The sequence below is a fragment of the Lampris incognitus genome, chromosome 2, assembly GCF_029633865.1.
Source record: "Lampris incognitus isolate fLamInc1 chromosome 2, fLamInc1.hap2, whole genome shotgun sequence".
NCBI classification, from domain to species: Eukaryota; Metazoa; Chordata; class Actinopteri; order Lampriformes; family Lampridae; genus Lampris; species Lampris incognitus.
Window position 1 is genome coordinate 51,127,585 of NC_079212.1, and position 25,061 is coordinate 51,152,645.

A 25,061-nucleotide genomic window follows, 5' to 3' on the forward strand; every position below is an offset into this window, starting at 1 on the left:
CAGCTATAAAACAAACAAACATGAGGATAAATTAGCTATAAAACAAACAAACATGAGGATAAATCAGACTATAAAACAAACAAACATGAAGATAAATCAGACTATAAAACAAACAAACATGAGGATAAATCAGCTGTAAAACAAACCAACATGAGGATAAATCAGCTATAAAACAAACAAACATGAGGATAAATCAGCTATAAAACAAACCAACATGAGGATAAATCAAGCAATAAAACAAACAAACATGAGGATAAATCAGCTATAAAACAAACAAACATGAGGATAAATTAGCTATAAAACAAACAAACTTGAGGATAAATCAGCTATAAAACAAACAAACATGAGGTTAATCAGACTATAAAACAAACAAACATGAGGATAAATCAGGCTATAAAACAAACAAACATGAGGATGAATCAGGCTATAAAACAAACAAACATGAGGATAAATCAGTTATAAAACAAACCAACATGAGGATAAATCAGGCTATAAGACAAACAAACATGAGGATAAATCAGCTATAAAACAAACAAACATTAGGATAAATCAGCTATAAAACAAACCAACATGAGGATAAATCAGACTATAAAACAAACCAACATGAGGATAAATCAGCTATAAAACAAACCAACATGAGGATAAATCAGCTATAAAACAAACCAACATGAGGATAAATCAGCTATAAAACAAACCAACATGAGGATAAATCAGCTATAAAACAAACCAACATGAGGATAAATCAGTTATAAAACAAACCAATATGAGGATAAATCAGCTATAAAACAAACCAACATGAGGATAAATCAGACTATAAAACAAACAAACATGAGGATAAATCAGACTATAAAACAAACAAACATGAGGATAAATCAGACTATAAAACAAACAAACATGAGGATAAATCAGCTGTAAAACAAACCAACATGAGGATAAATCAGCTATAAAACAAACAAACATGAGGATAAATCAGCTATAAAACAAACAAACATGAGGATAAATCAAGCAATAAAACAAACAAACATGAGGATAAATCAGCTATAAAACAAACAAACATGAGGATAAATTAGCTATAAAACAAACAAACATGAGGATAAATCAGCTATAAAACAAACAAACATGAGGTTAATCAGACTATAAAACAAACAAACATGAGGATAAATCAGACTATAAAACAAACAAACATGAGGATGAATCAGGCTACGAAACAAACAAACATGAGGATAAATCAGTTATAAAACAAACCAACATGAGGATAAATCAGACTATAAAACAAACCAACATGAGGATAAATCAGCTATAAAACAAACCAACATGAGAATAAATCAGCTATAAAACAAACCAACATGAGGATAAATCAGACTATAAAACAAACCAACATGAGGATAAATCAGACTATAAAACAAACAAACATGAGGATAAATCAGCTATAAAACAAACCAACATGAGGATAAATCAGCTATAAAACAAACCAACATGAGGATAAATCAGCTATAAAACAAACCAACATGAGGATAAATCAGTTATAAAACAAACCAATATGAGGATAAATCAGCTATAAAACAAACCAACATGAGGATAAATCAGACTACAAAACAAACAAACATGAGGATAAATCAGACTATAAAACAAACAAACATGAAGATAAATCAGACTATAAAACAAACAAACATAAGGATAAATCAGCTGTAAAACAAACCAACATGAGGATAAATCAGCTATAAAACAAACAAACATGAGGATAAATCAGCTATAAAACAAACCAACTTGAGGATAAATCAAGCAATAAAATAAACAAACATGAGGATAAATCAGCTATAAAACAAACAAACATGAGGATAAATTAGCTATAAAACAAACAAACTTGAGGATAAATCAGCTATAAAACAAACAAACATGAGGTTAATCAGACTATAAAACAAACAAACAAGAGGATAAATCAGACTATAAAACAAACAAACGAGGATGAATCAGGCTATAAAACAAACAAACATGAGGATAAATCAGTTATAAAACAAACCAACATGAGGATAAATCAGACTATAAAACAAACCAACATGAGGATAAATCAGCTATAAAACAAACCAACATGAGGATAAATCAGCTATAAAACAAACCAACATGAGGATAAATCAGACTATAAAACAAACAAACATGAGGATAAATCAGCTATAAAACAAACAAACATGAGGATGAATCAGGCTATAAAACAAACCAACATGAGGATAAATCAGCTATAAAACAAACAAACATGAGGATAAATTAGCTATAAAACAAACAAACATGAGGATAAATCAGACTATAAAACAAACAAACATGAAGATAAATCAGACTATAAAACAAACAAACATGAGGATAAATCAGCTGTAAAACAAACCAACATGAGGATAAATCAGCTATAAAACAAACAAACATGAGGATAAATCAGCTATAAAACAAACCAACATGAGGATAAATCAAGCAATAAAACAAACAAACATGAGGATAAATCAGCTATAAAACAAACAAACATGAGGATAAATTAGCTATAAAACAAACAAACTTGAGGATAAATCAGCTATAAAACAAACAAACATGAGGTTAATCAGACTATAAAACAAACAAACATGAGGATAAATCAGGCTATAAAACAAACAAACATGAGGATGAATCAGGCTATAAAACAAACAAACATGAGGATAAATCAGTTATAAAACAAACCAACATGAGGATAAATCAGGCTATAAGACAAACAAACATGAGGATAAATCAGCTATAAAACAAACAAACATTAGGATAAATCAGCTATAAAACAAACCAACATGAGGATAAATCAGACTATAAAACAAACCAACATGAGGATAAATCAGCTATAAAACAAACCAACATGAGGATAAATCAGCTATAAAACAAACCAACATGAGGATAAATCAGCTATAAAACAAACCGACATGAGGATAAATTAGCTATAAAACAAACAAACATGAGGATAAATCAGCTATAAAACAAACAAACATGAGGTTAATCAGACTATAAAACAAACAAACATGAGGATAAATCAGACTATAAAACAAACAAACATGAGGATGAATCAGGCTACGAAACAAACAAACATGAGGATAAATCAGTTATAAAACAAACCAACATGAGGATAAATCAGACTATAAAACAAACCAACATGAGGATAAATCAGCTATAAAACAAACCAACATGAGAATAAATCAGCTATAAAACAAACCAACATGAGGATAAATCAGACTATAAAACAAACCAACATGAGGATAAATCAGACTATAAAACAAACAAACATGAGGATAAATCAGCTATAAAACAAACCAACATGAGGATAAATCAGCTATAAAACAAACCAACATGAGGATAAATCAGCTATAAAACAAACCAACATGAGGATAAATCAGTTATAAAACAAACCAATATGAGGATAAATCAGCTATAAAACAAACCAACATGAGGATAAATCAGACTATAAAACAAACAAACATGAGGATAAATCAGACTATAAAACAAACAAACATGAAGATAAATCAGACTATAAAACAAACAAACATAAGGATAAATCAGCTGTAAAACAAACCAACATGAGGATAAATCAGCTATAAAACAAACAAACATGAGGATAAATCAGCTATAAAACAAACCAACTTGAGGATAAATCAAGCAATAAAATAAACAAACATGAGGATAAATCAGCTATAAAACAAACAAACATGAGGATAAATTAGCTATAAAACAAACAAACTTGAGGATAAATCAGCTATAAAACAAACAAACATGAGGTTAATCAGACTATAAAACAAACAAACAAGAGGATAAATCAGACTATAAAACAAACAAACGAGGATGAATCAGGCTATAAAACAAACAAACATGAACATAAATCAGTTATAAAACAAACCAACATGAGGATAAATCAGACTATAAAACAAACCAACATGAGGATAAATCAGCTATAAAACAAACCAACATGAGGATAAATCAGCTATAAAACAAACCAACATGAGGATAAATCAGACTATAAACAAACAAACATGAGGATAAATCAGCTATAAAACAAACAAACATGAGGATAAATCAGACTATAAAACAAACAAACATGAGGATAAATCAGACTATAAAACAAACAAACATGAAGATAAATCAGACTATAAAACAAACAAACATGAGGATAAATCAGCTGTAAAACAAACCAACATGAGGATAAATCAGCTATAAAACAAACAAACATGAGGATAAATCAGCTATAAAACAAACCAACATGAGGATAAATCAAGCAATAAAACAAACAAACATGAGGATAAATCAGCTATAAAACAAACAAACATGAGGTTAATCAGACTATAAAACAAACAAACATGAGGATAAATCAGGCTATAAAACAAACAAACATGAGGATGAATCAGGCTATAAAACAAACAAACATGAGGATAAATCAGTTATAAAACAAACCAACATGAGGATAAATCAGGCTATAAGACAAACAAACATGAGGATAAATCAGCTATAAAACAAACAAACATGAGGATAAATCAGCTATAAAACAAACCAACATGAGGATAAATCAGACTATAAAACAAACCAACATGAGGATAAATCAGCTATAAAACAAACCAACATGAGGATAAATCAGCTATAAAACAAACCAACATGAGGATAAATCAGCTATAAAACAAACCAACATGAGGATAAATCAGCTATAAAACAAACCAACATGAGGATAAATCAGTTATAAAACAAACCAATATGAGGATAAATCAGCTATAAAACAAACCAACATGAGGATAAATCAGACTATAAAACAAACAAACATGAGGATAAATCAGACTATAAAACAAACAAACATGAGGATAAATCAGACTATAAAACAAACAAACATGAGGATAAATCAGCTGTAAAACAAACCAACATGAGGATAAATCAGCTATAAAACAAACAAACATGAGGATAAATCAGCTATAAAACAAACCAACATGAGGATAAATCAAGCAATAAAACAAACAAACATGAGGATAAATCAGCTATAAAACAAACAAACATGAGGATAAATTAGCTATAAAACAAACAAACATGAGGATAAATCAGCTATAAAACAAACAAACATGAGGTTAATCAGACTATAAAACAAACAAACATGAGGATAAATCAGACTATAAAACAAACAAACATGAGGATGAATCAGGCTACGAAACAAACAAACATGAGGATAAATCAGTTATAAAACAAACCAACATGAGGATAAATCAGACTATAAAACAAACCAACATGAGGATAAATCAGCTATAAAACAAACCAACATGAGGATAAATCAGCTATAAAACAAACCAACATGAGGATAAATCAGACTATAAAACAAACCAACATGAGGATAAATCAGACTATAAAACAAACGAACATGAGGATAAATCAGCTATAAAACAAACCAACATGAGGATAAATCAGCTATAAAACAAACCAACATGAGGATAAATCAGCTATAAAACAAACCAACATGAGGATAAATCAGTTATAAAACAAACCAATATGAGGATAAATCAGCTATAAAACAAACCAACATGAGGATAAATCAGACTATAAAACAAACAAACATGAGGATAAATCAGACTATAAAACAAACAAACATGAAGATAAATCAGACTATAAAACAAACAAACATAAGGATAAATCAGCTGTAAAACAAACCAACATGAGGATAAATCAGCTATAAAACAAACAAACATGAGGATAAATCAGCTATAAAACAAACCAACTTGAGGATAAATCAAGCAATAAAATAAACAAACATGAGGATAAATCAGCTATAAAACAAACAAACATGAGGATAAATTAGCTATAAAACAAACAAACTTGAGGATAAATCAGCTATAAAACAAACAAACATGAGGTTAATCAGACTATAAAACAAACAAACAAGAGGATAAATCAGACTATAAAACAAACAAACGAGGATGAATCAGGCTATAAAACAAACAAACATGAGGATAAATCAGTTATAAAACAAACCAACATGAGGATAAATCAGACTATAAAACAAACCAACATGAGGATAAATCAGCTATAAAACAAACCAACATGAGGATAAATCAGCTATAAAACAAACCAACATGAGGATAAATCAGACTATAAAACAAACAAACATGAGGATAAATCAGCTATAAAACAAACAAACATGAGGATGAATCAGGCTATAAAACAAACCAACATGAGGATAAATCAGCTATAAAACAAACAAACATGAGGATAAATTAGCTATAAAACAAACAAACATGAGGATAAATCAGACTATAAAACAAACAAACATGAAGATAAATCAGACTATAAAACAAACAAACATGAGGATAAATCAGCTGTAAAACAAACCAACATGAGGATAAATCAGCTATAAAACAAACAAACATGAGGATAAATCAGCTATAAAACAAACCAACATGAGGATAAATCAAGCAATAAAACAAACAAACATGAGGATAAATCAGCTATAAAACAAACAAACATGAGGATAAATTAGCTATAAAACAAACAAACTTGAGGATAAATCAGCTATAAAACAAACAAACATGAGGTTAATCAGACTATAAAACAAACAAACATGAGGATAAATCAGGCTATAAAACAAACAAACATGAGGATGAATCAGGCTATAAAACAAACAAACATGAGGATAAATCAGCTATAAAACAAACCAACATGAGGATAAATCAGGCTATAAGACAAACAAACATGAGGATAAATCAGCTATAAAACAAACAAACATTAGGATAAATCAGCTATAAAACAAACCAACATGAGGATAAATCAGACTATAAAACAAACCAACATGAGGATAAATCAGCTATAAAACAAACCAACATGAGGATAAATCAGCTATAAAACAAACCAACATGAGGATAAATCAGCTATAAAACAAACCAACATGAGGATAAATCAGCTATAAAACAAACCAACATGAGGATAAATCAGTTATAAAACAAACCAATATGAGGATAAATCAGCTATAAAACAAACCAACATGAGGATAAATCAGACTATAAAACAAACAAACATGAGGATAAATCAGACTATAAAACAAACAAACATGAGGATAAATCAGACTATAAAACAAACAAACATGAGGATAAATCAGCTGTAAAACAAACCAACATGAGGATAAATCAGCTATAAAACAAACAAACATGAGGATAAATCAGCTATAAAACAAACCAACATGAGGATAAATCAAGCAATAAAACAAACAAACATGAGGATAAATCAGCTATAAAACAAACAAACATGAGGATAAATCAGCTATAAAACAAACAAACATTAGGATAAATCAGCTATAAAACAAACCAACATGAGGATAAATCAGACTATAAAACAAACCAACATGAGGATAAATCAGCTATAAAACAAACCAACATGAGGATAAATCAGCTATAAAACAAACCAACATGAGGATAAATCAGCTATAAAACAAACCAACATGAGGATAAATCAGCTATAAAACAAACCAACATGAGGATAAATCAGTTATAAAACAAACCAATATGAGGATAAATCAGCTATAAAACAAACCAACATGAGGATAAATCAGACTATAAAACAAACAAACATGAGGATAAATCAGACTATAAAACAAACAAACATGAGGATAAATCAGACTATAAAACAAACAAACATGAGGATAAATCAGCTGTAAAACAAACCAACATGAGGATAAATCAGCTATAAAACAAACAAACATGAGGATAAATCAGCTATAAAACAAACCAACATGAGGATAAATCAAGCAATAAAACAAACAAACATGAGGATAAATCAGCTATAAAACAAACAAACATGAGGATAAATTAGCTATAAAACAAACAAACATGAGGATAAATCAGCTATAAAACAAACAAACATGAGGTTAATCAGACTATAAAACAAACAAACATGAGGATAAATCAGACTATAAAACAAACAAACATGAGGATGAATCAGGCTACGAAACAAACAAACATGAGGATAAATCAGTTATAAAACAAACCAACATGAGGATAAATCAGACTATAAAACAAACCAACATGAGGATAAATCAGCTATAAAACAAACCAACATGAGAATAAATCAGCTATAAAACAAACCAACATGAGGATAAATCAGACTATAAAACAAACCAACATGAGGATAAATCAGACTATAAAACAAACAAACATGAGGATAAATCAGCTATAAAACAAACCAACATGAGGATAAATCAGCTATAAAACAAACCAACATGAGGATAAATCAGCTATAAAACAAACCAACATGAGGATAAATCAGTTATAAAACAAACCAATATGAGGATAAATCAGCTATAAAACAAACCAACATGAGGATAAATCAGACTATAAAACAAACAAACATGAGGATAAATCAGACTATAAAACAAACAAACATGAAGATAAATCAGACTATAAAACAAACAAACATAAGGATAAATCAGCTGTAAAACAAACCAACATGAGGATAAATCAGCTATAAAACAAACAAACATGAGGATAAATCAGCTATAAAACAAACCAACTTGAGGATAAATCAAGCAATAAAATAAACAAACATGAGGATAAATCAGCTATAAAACAAACAAACATGAGGATAAATTAGCTATAAAACAAACAAACTTGAGGATAAATCAGCTATAAAACAAACAAACATGAGGTTAATCAGACTATAAAACAAACAAACAAGAGGATAAATCAGACTATAAAACAAACAAACGAGGATGAATCAGGCTATAAAACAAACAAACATGAGGATAAATCAGTTATAAAACAAACCAACATGAGGATAAATCAGACTATAAAACAAACCAACATGAGGATAAATCAGCTATAAAACAAACCAACATGAGGATAAATCAGCTATAAAACAAACCAACATGAGGATAAATCAGACTATAAAACAAACAAACATGAGGATAAATCAGCTATAAAACAAACAAACATGAGGATGAATCAGGCTATAAAACAAACCAACATGAGGATAAATCAGCTATAAAACAAACAAACATGAGGATAAATTAGCTATAAAACAAACCAACATGAGGATAAATCAAGCAATAAAACAAACAAACATGAAGATAAATCAGACTATAAAACAAACAAACATGAGGATAAATCAGCTGTAAAACAAACCAACATGAGGATAAATCAGCTATAAAACAAACAAACATGAGGATAAATCAGCTATAAAACAAACCAACATGAGGATAAATCAAGCAATAAAACAAACAAACATGAGGATAAATCAGCTATAAAACAAACAAACATGAGGATAAATTAGCTATAAAACAAACAAACTTGAGGATAAATCAGCTATAAAAAAAACAAACATGAGGTTAATCAGACTATAAAACAAACAAACATGAGGATAAATCAGGCTATAAAACAAACAAACATGAGGATGAATCAGGCTATAAAACAAACAAACATGAGGATAAATCAGTTATAAAACAAACCAACATGAGGATAAATCAGGCTATAAGACAAACAAACATGAGGATAAATCAGCTATAAAACAAACAAACATTAGGATAAATCAGCTATAAAACAAACCAACATGAGGATAAATCAGACTATAAAACAAACCAACATGAGGATAAATCAGCTATAAAACAAACCAACATGAGGATAAATCAGCTATAAAACAAACCAACATGAGGATAAATCAGCTATAAAACAAACCAACATGAGGATAAATTAGCTATAAAACAAACAAACATGAGGATAAATCAGCTATAAAACAAACAAACATGAGGTTAATCAGACTATAAAACAAACAAACATGAGGATAAATCAGACTATAAAACAAACAAACATGAGGATGAATCAGGCTACCAAACAAACAAACATGAGGATAAATCAGTTATAAAACAAACCAACATGAGGATAAATCAGACTATAAAACAAACCAACATGAGGATAAATCAGCTATAAAACAAACCAACATGAGAATAAATCAGCTATAAAACAAACCAACATGAGGATAAATCAGACTATAAAACAAACCAACATGAGGATAAATCAGACTATAAAACAAACAAACATGAGGATAAATCAGCTATAAAACAAACCAACATGAGGATAAATCAGCTATAAAACAAACCAACATGAGGATAAATCAGCTATAAAACAAACCAACATGAGGATAAATCAGTTATAAAACAAACCAATATGAGGATAAATCAGCTATAAAACAAACCAACATGAGGATAAATCAGACTATAAAACAAACAAACATGAGGATAAATCAGACTATAAAACAAACAAACATGAAGATAAATCAGACTATAAAACAAACAAACATAAGGATAAATCAGCTGTAAAACAAACCAACATGAGGATAAATCAGCTATAAAACAAACAAACATGAGGATAAATCAGCTATAAAACAAACCAACTTGAGGATAAATCAAGCAATAAAATAAACAAACATGAGGATAAATCAGCTATAAAACAAACAAACATGAGGATAAATTAGCTATAAAACAAACAAACTTGAGGATAAATCAGCTATAAAACAAACAAACATGAGGTTAATCAGACTATAAAACAAACAAACAAGAGGATAAATCAGACTATAAAACAAACAAACGAGGATGAATCAGGCTATAAAACAAACAAACATGAGGATAAATCAGTTATAAAACAAACCAACATGAGGATAAATCAGACTATAAAACAAACCAACATGAGGATAAATCAGCTATAAAACAAACCAACATGAGGATAAATCAGCTATAAAACAAACCAACATGAGGATAAATCAGACTATAAACAAACAAACATGAGGATAAATCAGCTATAAAACAAACAAACATGAGGATGAATCAGGCTATAAAACAAACCAACATGAGGATAAATCAGCTATAAAACAAACAAACATGAGGATAAATCAGACTATAAAACAAACAAACATGAGGATAAATCAGACTATAAAACAAACAAACATGAAGATAAATCAGACTATAAAACAAACAAACATGAGGATAAATCAGCTGTAAAACAAACCAACATGAGGATAAATCAGCTATAAAACAAACAAACATGAGGATAAATCAGCTATAAAACAAACCAACATGAGGATAAATCAAGCAATAAAACAAACAAACATGAGGATAAATCAGCTATAAAACAAACAAACATGAGGATAAATTAGCTATAAAACAAACAAACTTGAGGATAAATCAGCTATAAAACAAACAAACATGAGGTTAATCAGACTATAAAACAAACAAACATGAGGATAAATCAGGCTATAAAACAAACAAACATGAGGATGAATCAGGCTATAAAACAAACAAACATGAGGATAAATCAGTTATAAAACAAACCAACATGAGGATAAATCAGGCTATAAGACAAACAAACATGAGGATAAATCAGCTATAAAACAAACAAACATTAGGATAAATCAGCTATAAAACAAACCAACATGAGGATAAATCAGACTATAAAACAAACCAACATGAGGATAAATCAGCTATAAAACAAACCAACATGAGGATAAATCAGCTATAAAACAAACCAACATGAGGATAAATCAGCTATAAAACAAACCAACATGAGGATAAATCAGCTATAAAACAAACCAACATGAGGATAAATCAGTTATAAAACAAACCAATATGAGGATAAATCAGCTATAAAACAAACCAACATGAGGATAAATCAGACTATAAAACAAACAAACATGAGGATAAATCAGCTATAAAACAAACAAACATGAGGATAAATCAGACTATAAAACAAACAAACATGAGGATAAATCAGCTATAAAACAAACCAACATGAGGATAAATCAGCTATAAAACAAACAAACATGAGGATAAATCAGCTATAAAACAAACCAACATGAGGATAAATCAAGCAATAAAACAAACAAACATGAGGATAAATCAGCTATAAAACAAACAAACATGAGGATAAATTAGCTATAAAACAAACAAACATGAGGATAAATCAGCTATAAAACAAACAAACATGAGGTTAATCAGACTATAAAACAAACAAACATGAGGATAAATCAGACAATAAAACAAACAAACATGAGGATGAATCAGGCTACGAAACAAACAAACATGAGGATAAATCAGTTATAAAACAATCCAACATGAGGATAAATCAGACTATAAAACAAACCAACATGAGGATAAATCAGCTATAAAACAAACCAACATGAGGATAAATCAGCTATAAAATAACCAACATGAGGATAAATCAGCTATAAAACAAACCAACATGAGGATAAATCAAGCAATAAAAAAAAAACATGAGGATAAATCAGCTATAAAACAAACAAACATGAGGATAAATTAGCTATAAAACAAACAAACATGAGGATAAATCAGCTATAAAACAAACAAACATGAGGTTAATCAGACTATAAAACAAACAAACATGAGGATAAATCAGACTATAAAACAAACAAACATGAGGATGAATCAGGCTACGAAACAAACAAACATGAGGATAAATCAGTTATAAAACAAACCAACATGAGGATAAATCAGACTATAAAACAAACCAACATGAGGATAAATCAGCTATAAAACAAACCAACATGAGGATAAATCAGCTATAAAACAAACCAACATGAGGATAAATCAGACTATAAAACAAACCAACATGAGGATAAATCAGACTATAAAACAAACAAACATGAGGATAAATCAGCTATAAAACAAACCAACATGAGGATAAATCAGCTATAAAACAAACCAACATGAGGATAAATCAGCTATAAAACAAACCAACATGAGGATAAATCAGCTATAAAACAAACCAACATGAGGATAAATCAGCTATAAAACAAACCAACATGAGGATAAATCAGTTATAAAACAAACCAATATGAGGATAAATCAGCTATAAAACAAACCAACATGAGGATAAATCAGACTATAAAACAAACAAACATGAGGATAAATCAGACTATAAAACAAACAAACATGAGGATAAATCAGACTATAAAAAAAACAAACATGAGGATAAATCAGCTGTAAAACAAACCAACATGAGGATAAATCAGCTATAAAACAAACAAACATGAGGATAAATCAGCTATAAAACAAACCAACATGAGGATAAATCAAGCAATAAAACAAACAAACATGAGGATAAATCAGCTATAAAACAAACAAACATGAGGATAAATTAGCTATAAAACAAACATGAGGATAAATCAGCTATAAAACAAACAAACATGAGGTTAATCAGACTATAAAACAAACAAACATGAGGATAAATCAGACTATAAAACAAACAAACATGAGGATGAATCAGGCTACGAAACAAACAAACATGAGGATAAATCAGTTATAAAACAAACCAACATGAGGATAAATCAGACTATAAAACAAACCAACATGAGGATAAATCAGCTATAAAACAAACCAACATGAGAATAAATCAGCTATAAAACAAACCAACATGAGGATAAATCAGACTATAAAACAAACCAACATGAGGATAAATCAGACTATAAAACAAACAAACATGAGGATAAATCAGCTATAAAACAAACCAACATGAGGATAAATCAGCTATAAAACAAACCAACATGAGGATAAATCAGCTATAAAACAAACCAACATGAGGATAAATCAGTTATAAAACAAACCAATATGAGGATAAATCAGACTATAAACAAACAAACATGAGGATAAATCAGCTATAAAACAAACAAACATGAGGATGAATCAGGCTATAAAACAAACCAACATGAGGATAAATCAGCTATAAAACAAACAAACATGAGGATAAATCAGACTATAAAACAAACAAACATGAGGATAAATCAGACTATAAAACAAACAAACATGAAGATAAATCAGACTATAAAACAAACAAACATGAGGATAAATCAGCTGTAAAACAAACCAACATGAGGATAAATCAGCTATAAAACAAACAAACATGAGGATAAATCAGCTATAAAACAAACCAACATGAGGATAAATCAAGCAATAAAACAAACAAACATGAGGATAAATCAGCTATAAAACAAACAAACATGAGGATAAATTAGCTATAAAACAAACAAACTTGAGGATAAATCAGCTATAAAACAAACAAACATGAGGTTAATCAGACTATAAAACAAACAAACATGAGGATAAATCAGGCTATAAAACAAACAAACATGAGGATGAATCAGGCTATAAAACAAACAAACATGAGGATAAATCAGTTATAAAACAAACCAACATGAGGATAAATCAGGCTATAAGACAAACAAACATGAGGATAAATCAGCTATAAAACAAACAAACATTAGGATAAATCAGCTATAAAACAAACCAACATGAGGATAAATCAGACTATAAAACAAACCAACATGAGGATAAATCAGCTATAAAACAAACCAACATGAGGATAAATCAGCTATAAAACAAACCAACATGAGGATAAATCAGCTATAAAACAAACCAACATGAGGATAAATCAGCTATAAAACAAACCAACATGAGGATAAATCAGTTATAAAACAAACCAATATGAGGATAAATCAGCTATAAAACAAACCAACATGAGGATAAATCAGACTATAAAACAAACAAACATGAGGATAAATCAGCTATAAAACAAACAAACATGAGGATAAATCAGACTATAAAACAAACAAACATGAGGATAAATCAGCTATAAAACAAACCAACATGAGGATAAATCAGCTATAAAACAAACAAACATGAGGATAAATCAGCTATAAAACAAACCAACATGAGGATAAATCAAGCAATAAAACAAACAAACATGAGGATAAATCAGCTATAAAACAAACAAACATGAGGATAAATTAGCTATAAAACAAACAAACATGAGGATAAATCAGCTATAAAACAAACAAACATGAGGTTAATCAGACTATAAAACAAACAAACATGAGGATAAATCAGACAATAAAACAAACAAACATGAGGATGAATCAGGCTACGAAACAAACAAACATGAGGATAAATCAGTTATAAAACAATCCAACATGAGGATAAATCAGACTATAAAACAAACCAACATGAGGATAAATCAGCTATAAAACAAACCAACATGAGGATAAATCAGCTATAAAATAACCAACATGAGGATAAATCAGCTATAAAACAAACCAACATGAGGATAAATCAAGCAATAAAAAAAAAACATGAGGATAAATCAGCTATAAAACAAACAAACATGAGGATAAATTAGCTATAAAACAAACAAACATGAGGATAAATCAGCTATAAAACAAACAAACATGAGGTTAATCAGACTATAAAACAAACAAACATGAGGATAAATCAGACTATAAAACAAACAAACATGAGGATGAATCAGGCTACGAAACAAACAAACATGAGGATAAATCAGTTATAAAACAAACCAACATGAGGATAAATCAGACTATAAAACAAACCAACATGAGGATAAATCAGCTATAAAACAAACCAACATGAGGATAAATCAGCTATAAAACAAACCAACATGAGGATAAATCAGACTATAAAACAAACCAACATGAGGATAAATCAGACTATAAAACAAACAAACATGAGGATAAATCAGCTATAAAACAAACCAACATGAGGATAAATCAGCTATAAAACAAACCAACATGAGGATAAATCAGCTATAAAACAAACCAACATGAGGATAAATCAGCTATAAAACAAACCAACATGAGGATAAATCAGCTATAAAACAAACCAACATGAGGATAAATCAGTTATAAAACAAACCAATATGAGGATAAATCAGCTATAAAACAAACCAACATGAGGATAAATCAGACTATAAAACAAACAAACATGAGGATAAATCAGACTATAAAACAAACAAACATGAGGATAAATCAGACTATAAAAAAAACAAACATGAGGATAAATCAGCTGTAAAACAAACCAACATGAGGATAAATCAGCTATAAAACAAACAAACATGAGGATAAATCAGCTATAAAACAAACCAACATGAGGATAAATCAAGCAATAAAACAAACAAACATGAGGATAAATCAGCTATAAAACAAACAAACATGAGGATAAATTAGCTATAAAACAAACATGAGGATAAATCAGCTATAAAACAAACAAACATGAGGTTAATCAGACTATAAAACAAACAAACATGAGGATAAATCAGACTATAAAACAAACAAACATGAGGATGAATCAGGCTACGAAACAAACAAACATGAGGATAAATCAGTTATAAAACAAACCAACATGAGGATAAATCAGACTATAAAACAAACCAACATGAGGATAAATCAGCTATAAAACAAACAAACATGAGGATAAATTAGCTATAAAACAAACAAACTTGAGGATAAATCAGCTATAAAACAAACAAACATGAGGTTAATCAGACTATAAAACAAACAAACATGAGGATAAATCAGGCTATAAAACAAACAAACATGAGGATGAATCAGGCTATAAAACAAACAAACATGAGGATAAATCAGTTATAAAACAAACCAACATGAGGATAAATCAGGCTATAAGACAAACAAACATGAGGATAAATCAGCTATAAAACAAACAAACATTAGGATAAATCAGCTATAAAACAAACCAACATGAGGATAAATCAGACTATAAAACAAACCAACATGAGGATAAATCAGCTATAAAACAAACCAACATGAGGATAAATCAGCTATAAAACAAACCAACATGAGGATAAATCAGCTATAAAACAAACCAACATGAGGATAAATCAGCTATAAAACAAACCAACATGAGGATAAATCAGTTATAAAACAAACCAATATGAGGATAAATCAGCTATAAAACAAACCAACATGAGGATAAATCAGACTATAAAACAAACAAACATGAGGATAAATCAGCTATAAAACAAACAAACATGAGGATAAATCAGACTATAAAACAAACAAACATGAGGATAAATCAGCTATAAAACAAACCAACATGAGGATAAATCAGCTATAAAACAAACAAACATGAGGATAAATCAGCTATAAAACAAACCAACATGAGGATAAATCAAGCAATAAAACAAACAAACATGAGGATAAATCAGCTATAAAACAAACAAACATGAGGATAAATTAGCTATAAAACAAACAAACATGAGGATAAATCAGCTATAAAACAAACAAACATGAGGTTAATCAGACTATAAAACAAACAAACATGAGGATAAATCAGACAATAAAACAAACAAACATGAGGATGAATCAGGCTACGAAACAAACAAACATGAGGATAAATCAGTTATAAAACAATCCAACATGAGGATAAATCAGACTATAAAACAAACCAACATGAGGATAAATCAGCTATAAAACAAACCAACATGAGGATAAATCAGCTATAAAATAACCAACATGAGGATAAATCAGCTATAAAACAAACCAACATGAGGATAAATCAAGCAATAAAAAAAAAACATGAGGATAAATCAGCTATAAAACAAACAAACATGAGGATAAATTAGCTATAAAACAAACAAACATGAGGATAAATCAGCTATAAAACAAACAAACATGAGGTTAATCAGACTATAAAACAAACAAACATGAGGATAAATCAGACTATAAAACAAACAAACATGAGGATGAATCAGGCTACGAAACAAACAAACATGAGGATAAATCAGTTATAAAACAAACCAACATGAGGATAAATCAGACTATAAAACAAACCAACATGAGGATAAATCAGCTATAAAACAAACCAACATGAGGATAAATCAGCTATAAAACAAACCAACATGAGGATAAATCAGACTATAAAACAAACCAACATGAGGATAAATCAGACTATAAAACAAACAAACATGAGGATAAATCAGCTATAAAACAAACCAACATGAGGATAAATCAGCTATAAAACAAACCAACATGAGGATAAATCAGCTATAAAACAAACCAACATGAGGATAAATCAGCTATAAAACAAACCAACATGAGGATAAATCAGCTATAAAACAAACCAACATGAGGATAAATCAGTTATAAAACAAACCAATATGAGGATAAATCAGCTATAAAACAAACCAACATGAGGATAAATCAGACTATAAAACAAACAAACATGAGGATAAATCAGACTATAAAACAAACAAACATGAGGATAAATCAGACTATAAAAAAAACAAACATGAGGATAAATCAGCTGTAAAACAAACCAACATGAGGATAAATCAGCTATAAAACAAACAAACATGAGGATAAATCAGCTATAAAACAAACCAACATGAGGATAAATCAAGCAATAAAACAAACAAACATGAGGATAAATCAGCTATAAAACAAACAAACATGAGGATAAATTAGCTATAAAACAAACATGAGGATAAATCAGCTATAAAACAAACAAACATGAGGTTAATCAGACTATAAAACAAACAAACATGAGGATAAATCAGACTATAAAACAAACAAACATGAGGATGAATCAGGCTACGAAACAAACAAACATGAGGATAAATCAGTTATAAAACAAACCAACATGAGGATAAATCAGACTATAAAACAAACCAACATGAGGATAAATCAGCTATAAAACAAACCAACATGAGAATAAATCAGCTATAAAACAAACCAACATGAGGATAAATCAGACTATAAAACAAACCAACATGAGGATAAATCAGACTATAAAACAAACAAACATGAGGATAAATCAGCTATAAAACAAACCAACATGAGGATAAATCAGCTATAAAACAAACCAACATGAGGATAAATCAGCTATAAAACAAACCAACATGAGGATAAATCAGTTATAAAACAAACCAATATGAGGATAAATCAGCTATAAAACAAACCAACATGAGGATAAATCAGACTATAAAACAAACAAACATGAGGATAAATCAGACTATAAAACAAACAAACATGAAGATAAATCAGACTATAAAACAAACAAACATAAGGATAAATCAGCTGTAAAACAAACCAACATGAGGATAAATCAGCTATAAAACAAACAAACATGAGGATAAATCAGCTATAAAACAAACCAACTTGAGGATAAATCAAGCAATAAAATAAACAAACATGAGGATAAATCAGCTATAAAACAAACAAACATGAGGATAAATTAGCTATAAAACAAACAAACTTGAGGATAAATCAGCTATAAAACAAACAAACATGAGGTTAATCAGACTATAAAACAAACAAACAAGAGGATAAATCAGACTATAAAACAAACAAACGAGGATGAATCAGGCTATAAAACAAACAAACATGAGGATAAATCAGTTATAAAACAAACCAACATGAGGATAAATCAGACTATAAAACAAACCAACATGAGGATAAATCAGCTATAAAACAAACCAACATGAGGATAAATCAGCTATAAAACAAACCAACATGAGGATAAATCAGACTATAAAACAAACAAACATGAGGATAAATCAGCTATAAAACAAACAAACATGAGGATGAATCAGGCTATAAAACAAACCAACATGAGGATAAATCAGCTATAAAACAAACAAACATGAGGATAAATTAGCTATAAAACAAACAAACATGAGGATAAATCAGACTATAAAACAAACAAACATGAAGATAAATCAGACTATAAAACAAACAAACATGAGGATAAATCAGCTGTAAAACAAACCAACATGAGGATAAATCAGCTATAAAACAAACAAACATGAGGATAAATCAGCTATAAAACAAACCAACATGAGGATAAATCAAGCAATAAAACAAACAAACATGAGGATAAATCAGCTATAAAACAAACAAACATGAGGATAAATTAGCTAAAAAACAAACAAACTTGAGGATAAATCAGCTATAAAACAAACAAACATGAGGTTAATCAGACTATAAAACAAACAAACATGAGGATAAATCAGGCTATAAAACAAACAAACATGAGGATGAATCAGGCTATAAAACAAACAAACATGAGGATAAATCAGTTATAAAACAAACCAACATGAGGATAAATCAGGCTATAAGACAAACAAACATGAGGATAAATCAGCTATAAAACAAACAAACATTAGGATAAATCAGCTATAAAACAAACCAACATGAGGATAAATCAGACTATAAAACAAACCAACATGAGGATAAATCAGCTATAAAACAAACCAACATGAGGATAAATCAGCTATAAAACAAACCAACATGAGGATAAATCAGCTATAAAACAAACCAACATGAGGATAAATCAGCTATAAAACAAACCAACATGAGGATAAATCAGTTATAAAACAAACCAATATGAGGATAAATCAGCTATAAAACAAACCAACATGAGGATAAATCAGACTATAAAACAAACAAACATGAGGATAAATCAGACTATAAAACAAACAAACATGAGGATAAATCAGACTATAAAACAAACAAACATGAGGATAAATCAGCTATAAAACAAACCAACATGAGGATAAATCAGCTATAAAACAAACAAACATGAGGATAAATCAGCTATAAAACAAACCAACATGAGGATAAATCAAGCAATAAAACAAACAAACATGAGGATAAATCAGCTATAAAACAAACAAACATGAGGATAAATTAGCTATAAAACAAACAAACATGAGGATAAATTAGCTATAAAACAAACAAACTTGAGGATAAATCAGCTATAAAACAAACAAACATGAGGTTAATCAGACTATAAAACAAACAAACATGAGGATAAATCAGGCTATAAAACAAACAAACATGAGGATGAATCAGGCTATAAAACAAACAAACATGAGGATAAATCAGTTATAAAACAAACCAACATGAGGATAAATCAGGCTATAAGACAAACAAACATGAGGATAAATCAGCTATAAAACAAACAAACATTAGGATAAATCAGCTATAAAACAAACCAACATGAGGATAAATCAGACTATAAAACAAACCAACATGAGGATAAATCAGCTATAAAACAAACCAACATGAGGATAAATCAGCTATAAAACAAACCAACATGAGGATAAATCAGCTATAAAACAAACCAACATGAGGATAAATCAGCTATAAAACAAACCAACATGAGGATAAATCAGTTATAAAACAAACCAATATGAGGATAAATCAGCTATAAAACAAACCAACATGAGGATAAATCAGACTATAAAACAAACAAACATGAGGATAAATCAGACTATAAAACAAACAAACATGAGGATAAATCAGACTATAAAACAAACAAACATGAGGATAAATCAGCTATAAAACAAACCAACATGAGGATAAATCAGCTATAAAACAAACAAACATGAGGATAAATCAGCTATAAAACAAACCAACATGAGGATAAATCAAGCAATAAAACAAACAAACATGAGGATAAATCAGCTATAAAACAAACAAACATGAGGATAAATTAGCTATAAAACAAACAAACATGAGGATAAATCAGCTATAAAACAAACAAACATGAGGTTAATCAGACTATAAAACAAACAAACATGAGGATAAATCAGACTATAAAACAAACAAACATGAGGATGAATCAGGCTACGAAACAAACAAACATGAGGATAAATCAGTTATAAAACAATCCAACATGAGGATAAATCAGACTATAAAACAAACCAACATGAGGATAAATCAGCTATAAAACAAACCAACATGAGGATAAATCAGCTATAAAATAACCAACATGAGGATAAATCAGCTATAAAACAAACCAACATGAGGATAAATCAAGCAATAAAACAAACAAACATGAGGATAAATCAGCTATAAAACAAACAAACATGAGGATAAATTAGCTATAAAACAAACAAACATGAGGATAAATCAGCTATAAAACAAACAAACATGAGGTTAATCAGACTATAAAACAAACAAACATGAGGATAAATCAGACTATAAAACAAACAAACATGAGGATGAATCAGGCTACGAAACAAACAAACATGAGGATAAATCAGTTATAAAACAAACCAACATGAGGATAAATCAGACTATAAAACAAACCAACATGAGGATAAATCAGCTATAAAACAAACCAACATGAGGATAAATCAGCTATAAAACAAACCAACATGAGGATAAATCAGACTATAAAACAAACCAACATGAGGATAAATCAGACTATAAAACAAACAAACATGAGGATAAATCAGCTATAAAACAAACCAACATGAGGATAAATCAGCTATAAAACAAACCAACATGAGGATAAATCAACTATAAAACAAACCAACATGAGGATAAATCAGTTATAAAACAAACCAATATGAGGATAAATCAGCTATAAAACAAACCAACATGAGGATAAATCAGACTATAAAACAAACAAACATGAGGATAAATCAGACTATAAAACAAACAAACATGAAGATAAATCAGACTATAAAACAAACAAACATAAGGATAAATCAGCTGTAAAACAAACCAACATGAGGATAAATCAGCTATAAAACAAACAAACATGAGGATAAATCAGCTATAAAACAAACCAACTTGAGGATAAATCAAGCAATAAAATAAACAAACATGAGGATAAATCAGCTATAAAACAAACAAACATGAGGATAAATTAGCTATAAAACAAACAAACTTGAGGATAAATCAGCTATAAAACAAACAAACATGAGGTTAATCAGACTATAAAACAAACAAACATGAGGATAAATCAGACTATAAAACAAACAAACGAGGATGAATCAGGCTATAAAACAAACAAACATGAGGATAAATCAGTTATAAAACAAACCAACATGAGGATAAATCAGACTATAAAACAAACCAACATGAGGATAAATCAGCTATAAAACAAACCAACATGAGGATAAATCAGCTATAAAACAAACCAACATGAGGATAAATCAGACTATAAAACAAACAAACATGAGGATAAATCAGCTATAAAACAAACAAACATGAGGATGAATCAGGCTATAAAACAAACCAACATGAGGATAAATCAGCTATAAAACAAACAAACATGAGGATAAATTAGCTATAAAACAAACAAACATGAGCATAAATCAGACTATAAAACAAACAAACATGAAGATAAATCAGACTATAAAACAAACAAACATGAGGATAAATCAGCTGTAAAACAAACCAACATGAGGATAAATCAGCTATAAAACAAACAAACATGAGGATAAATCAGCTATAAAACAAACCAACATGAGGATAAATCAAGCAATAAAACAAACAAACATGAGGATGAATCAGGCTATAAAACAAACAAACATGAGGATAAATCAGTTATAAAACAAACCAACATGAGGATAAATCAGGCTATAAGACAAACAAACATGAGGATAAATCAGCTATAAAACAAACAAACATTAGGATAAATCAGCTATAAAACAAACCAACATGAGGATAAATCAGACTATAAAACAAACCAACATGAGGATAAATCAGCTATAAAACAAACCAACATGAGGATAAATCAGCTATAAAACAAACAAACATGAGGATAAATCAGCGATAAAACAAACCAACATGAGGATAAATCAGCTATAAAACAAACCAACATGAGGATAAATCAGTTATAAAACAAACCAATATGAGGATAAATCAGCTATAAAACAAACCAACATGAGGATAAATCAGACTATAAAACAAACAAACATGAGGATAAATCAGACTATAAAACAAACAAACATGAGGATAAATCAGACTATAAAACAAACAAACATGAGGATAAATCAGCTATAAAACAAACCAACATGAGGACAAATCAGCTATAAAACAAACAAACATGAGGATAAATCAGCTATAAAACAAACCAACATGAGGATAAATCAAGCAATAAAACAAACAAACATGAGGATAAATCAGCTATAAAACAAACAAACATGAGGATAAATTAGCTATAAAACAAACAAACATGAGGATAAATCAGCTATAAAACAAACAAACATGAGGTTAATCAGACTATAAAACAAACAAACGAGGATCAATCAGGCTATAAAACAAACAAACATGAGGATAAATCAGTTATAAAACAAACCAACATGAGGATAAATCAGACTATAAAACAAACCAACATGAGGATAAATCAGCTATAAAACAAACCAACATGAGGATAAATCAGCTATAAAACAAACCAACATGAGGATAAATCAGACTATAAAACAAACAAACATGAGGATAAATCAGCTATAAAACAAACAAACATGAGGATGAATCAGGCTATAAAACAAACCAACATGAGGATAAATCAGCTATAAAACAAACAAACATGAGGATAAATTAGCTATAAAACAAACAAACATGAGCATAAATCAGACTATAAAACAAACAAACATGAAGATAAATCAGACTATAAAACAAACAAACATGAGGATAAATCAGCTGTAAAACAAACCAACATGAGGATAAATCAGCTATAAAACAAACAAACATGAGGATAAATCAGCTATAAAACAAACCAACATGAGGATAAATCAAGCAATAAAACAAACAAACATGAGGATGAATCAGGCTATAAAACAAACAAACATGAGGATAAATCAGTTATAAAACAAACCAACATGAGGATAAATCAGGCTATAAGACAAACAAACATGAGGATAAATCAGCTATAAAACAAACAAACATTAGGATAAATCAGCTATAAAACAAACCAACATGAGGATAAATCAGCTATAAAACAAACCAACATGAGGATAAATCAGACTATAAAACAAACAAACATGAGGATAAATCAGCTATAAAACAAACAAACATGAGGATGAATCAGGCTATAAAACAAACCAACATGAGGATAAATCAGCTATAAAACAAACAAACATGAGGATAAATTAGCTATAAAACAAACAAACATGAGCATAAATCAGACTATAAAACAAACAAACATGAAGATAAATCAGACTATAAAACAAACAAACATGAGGATAAATCAGCTGTAAAACAAACCAACATGAGGATAAATCAGCTATAAAACAAACAAACATGAGGATAAATCAGCTATAAAACAAACCAACATGAGGATAAATCAAGCAATAAAACAAACAAACATGAGGATGAATCAGGCTATAAAACAAACAAACATGAGGATAAATCAGTTATAAAACAAACCAACATGAGGATAAATCAGGCTATAAGACAAACAAACATGAGGATAAATCAGCTATAAAACAAACCAACATGAG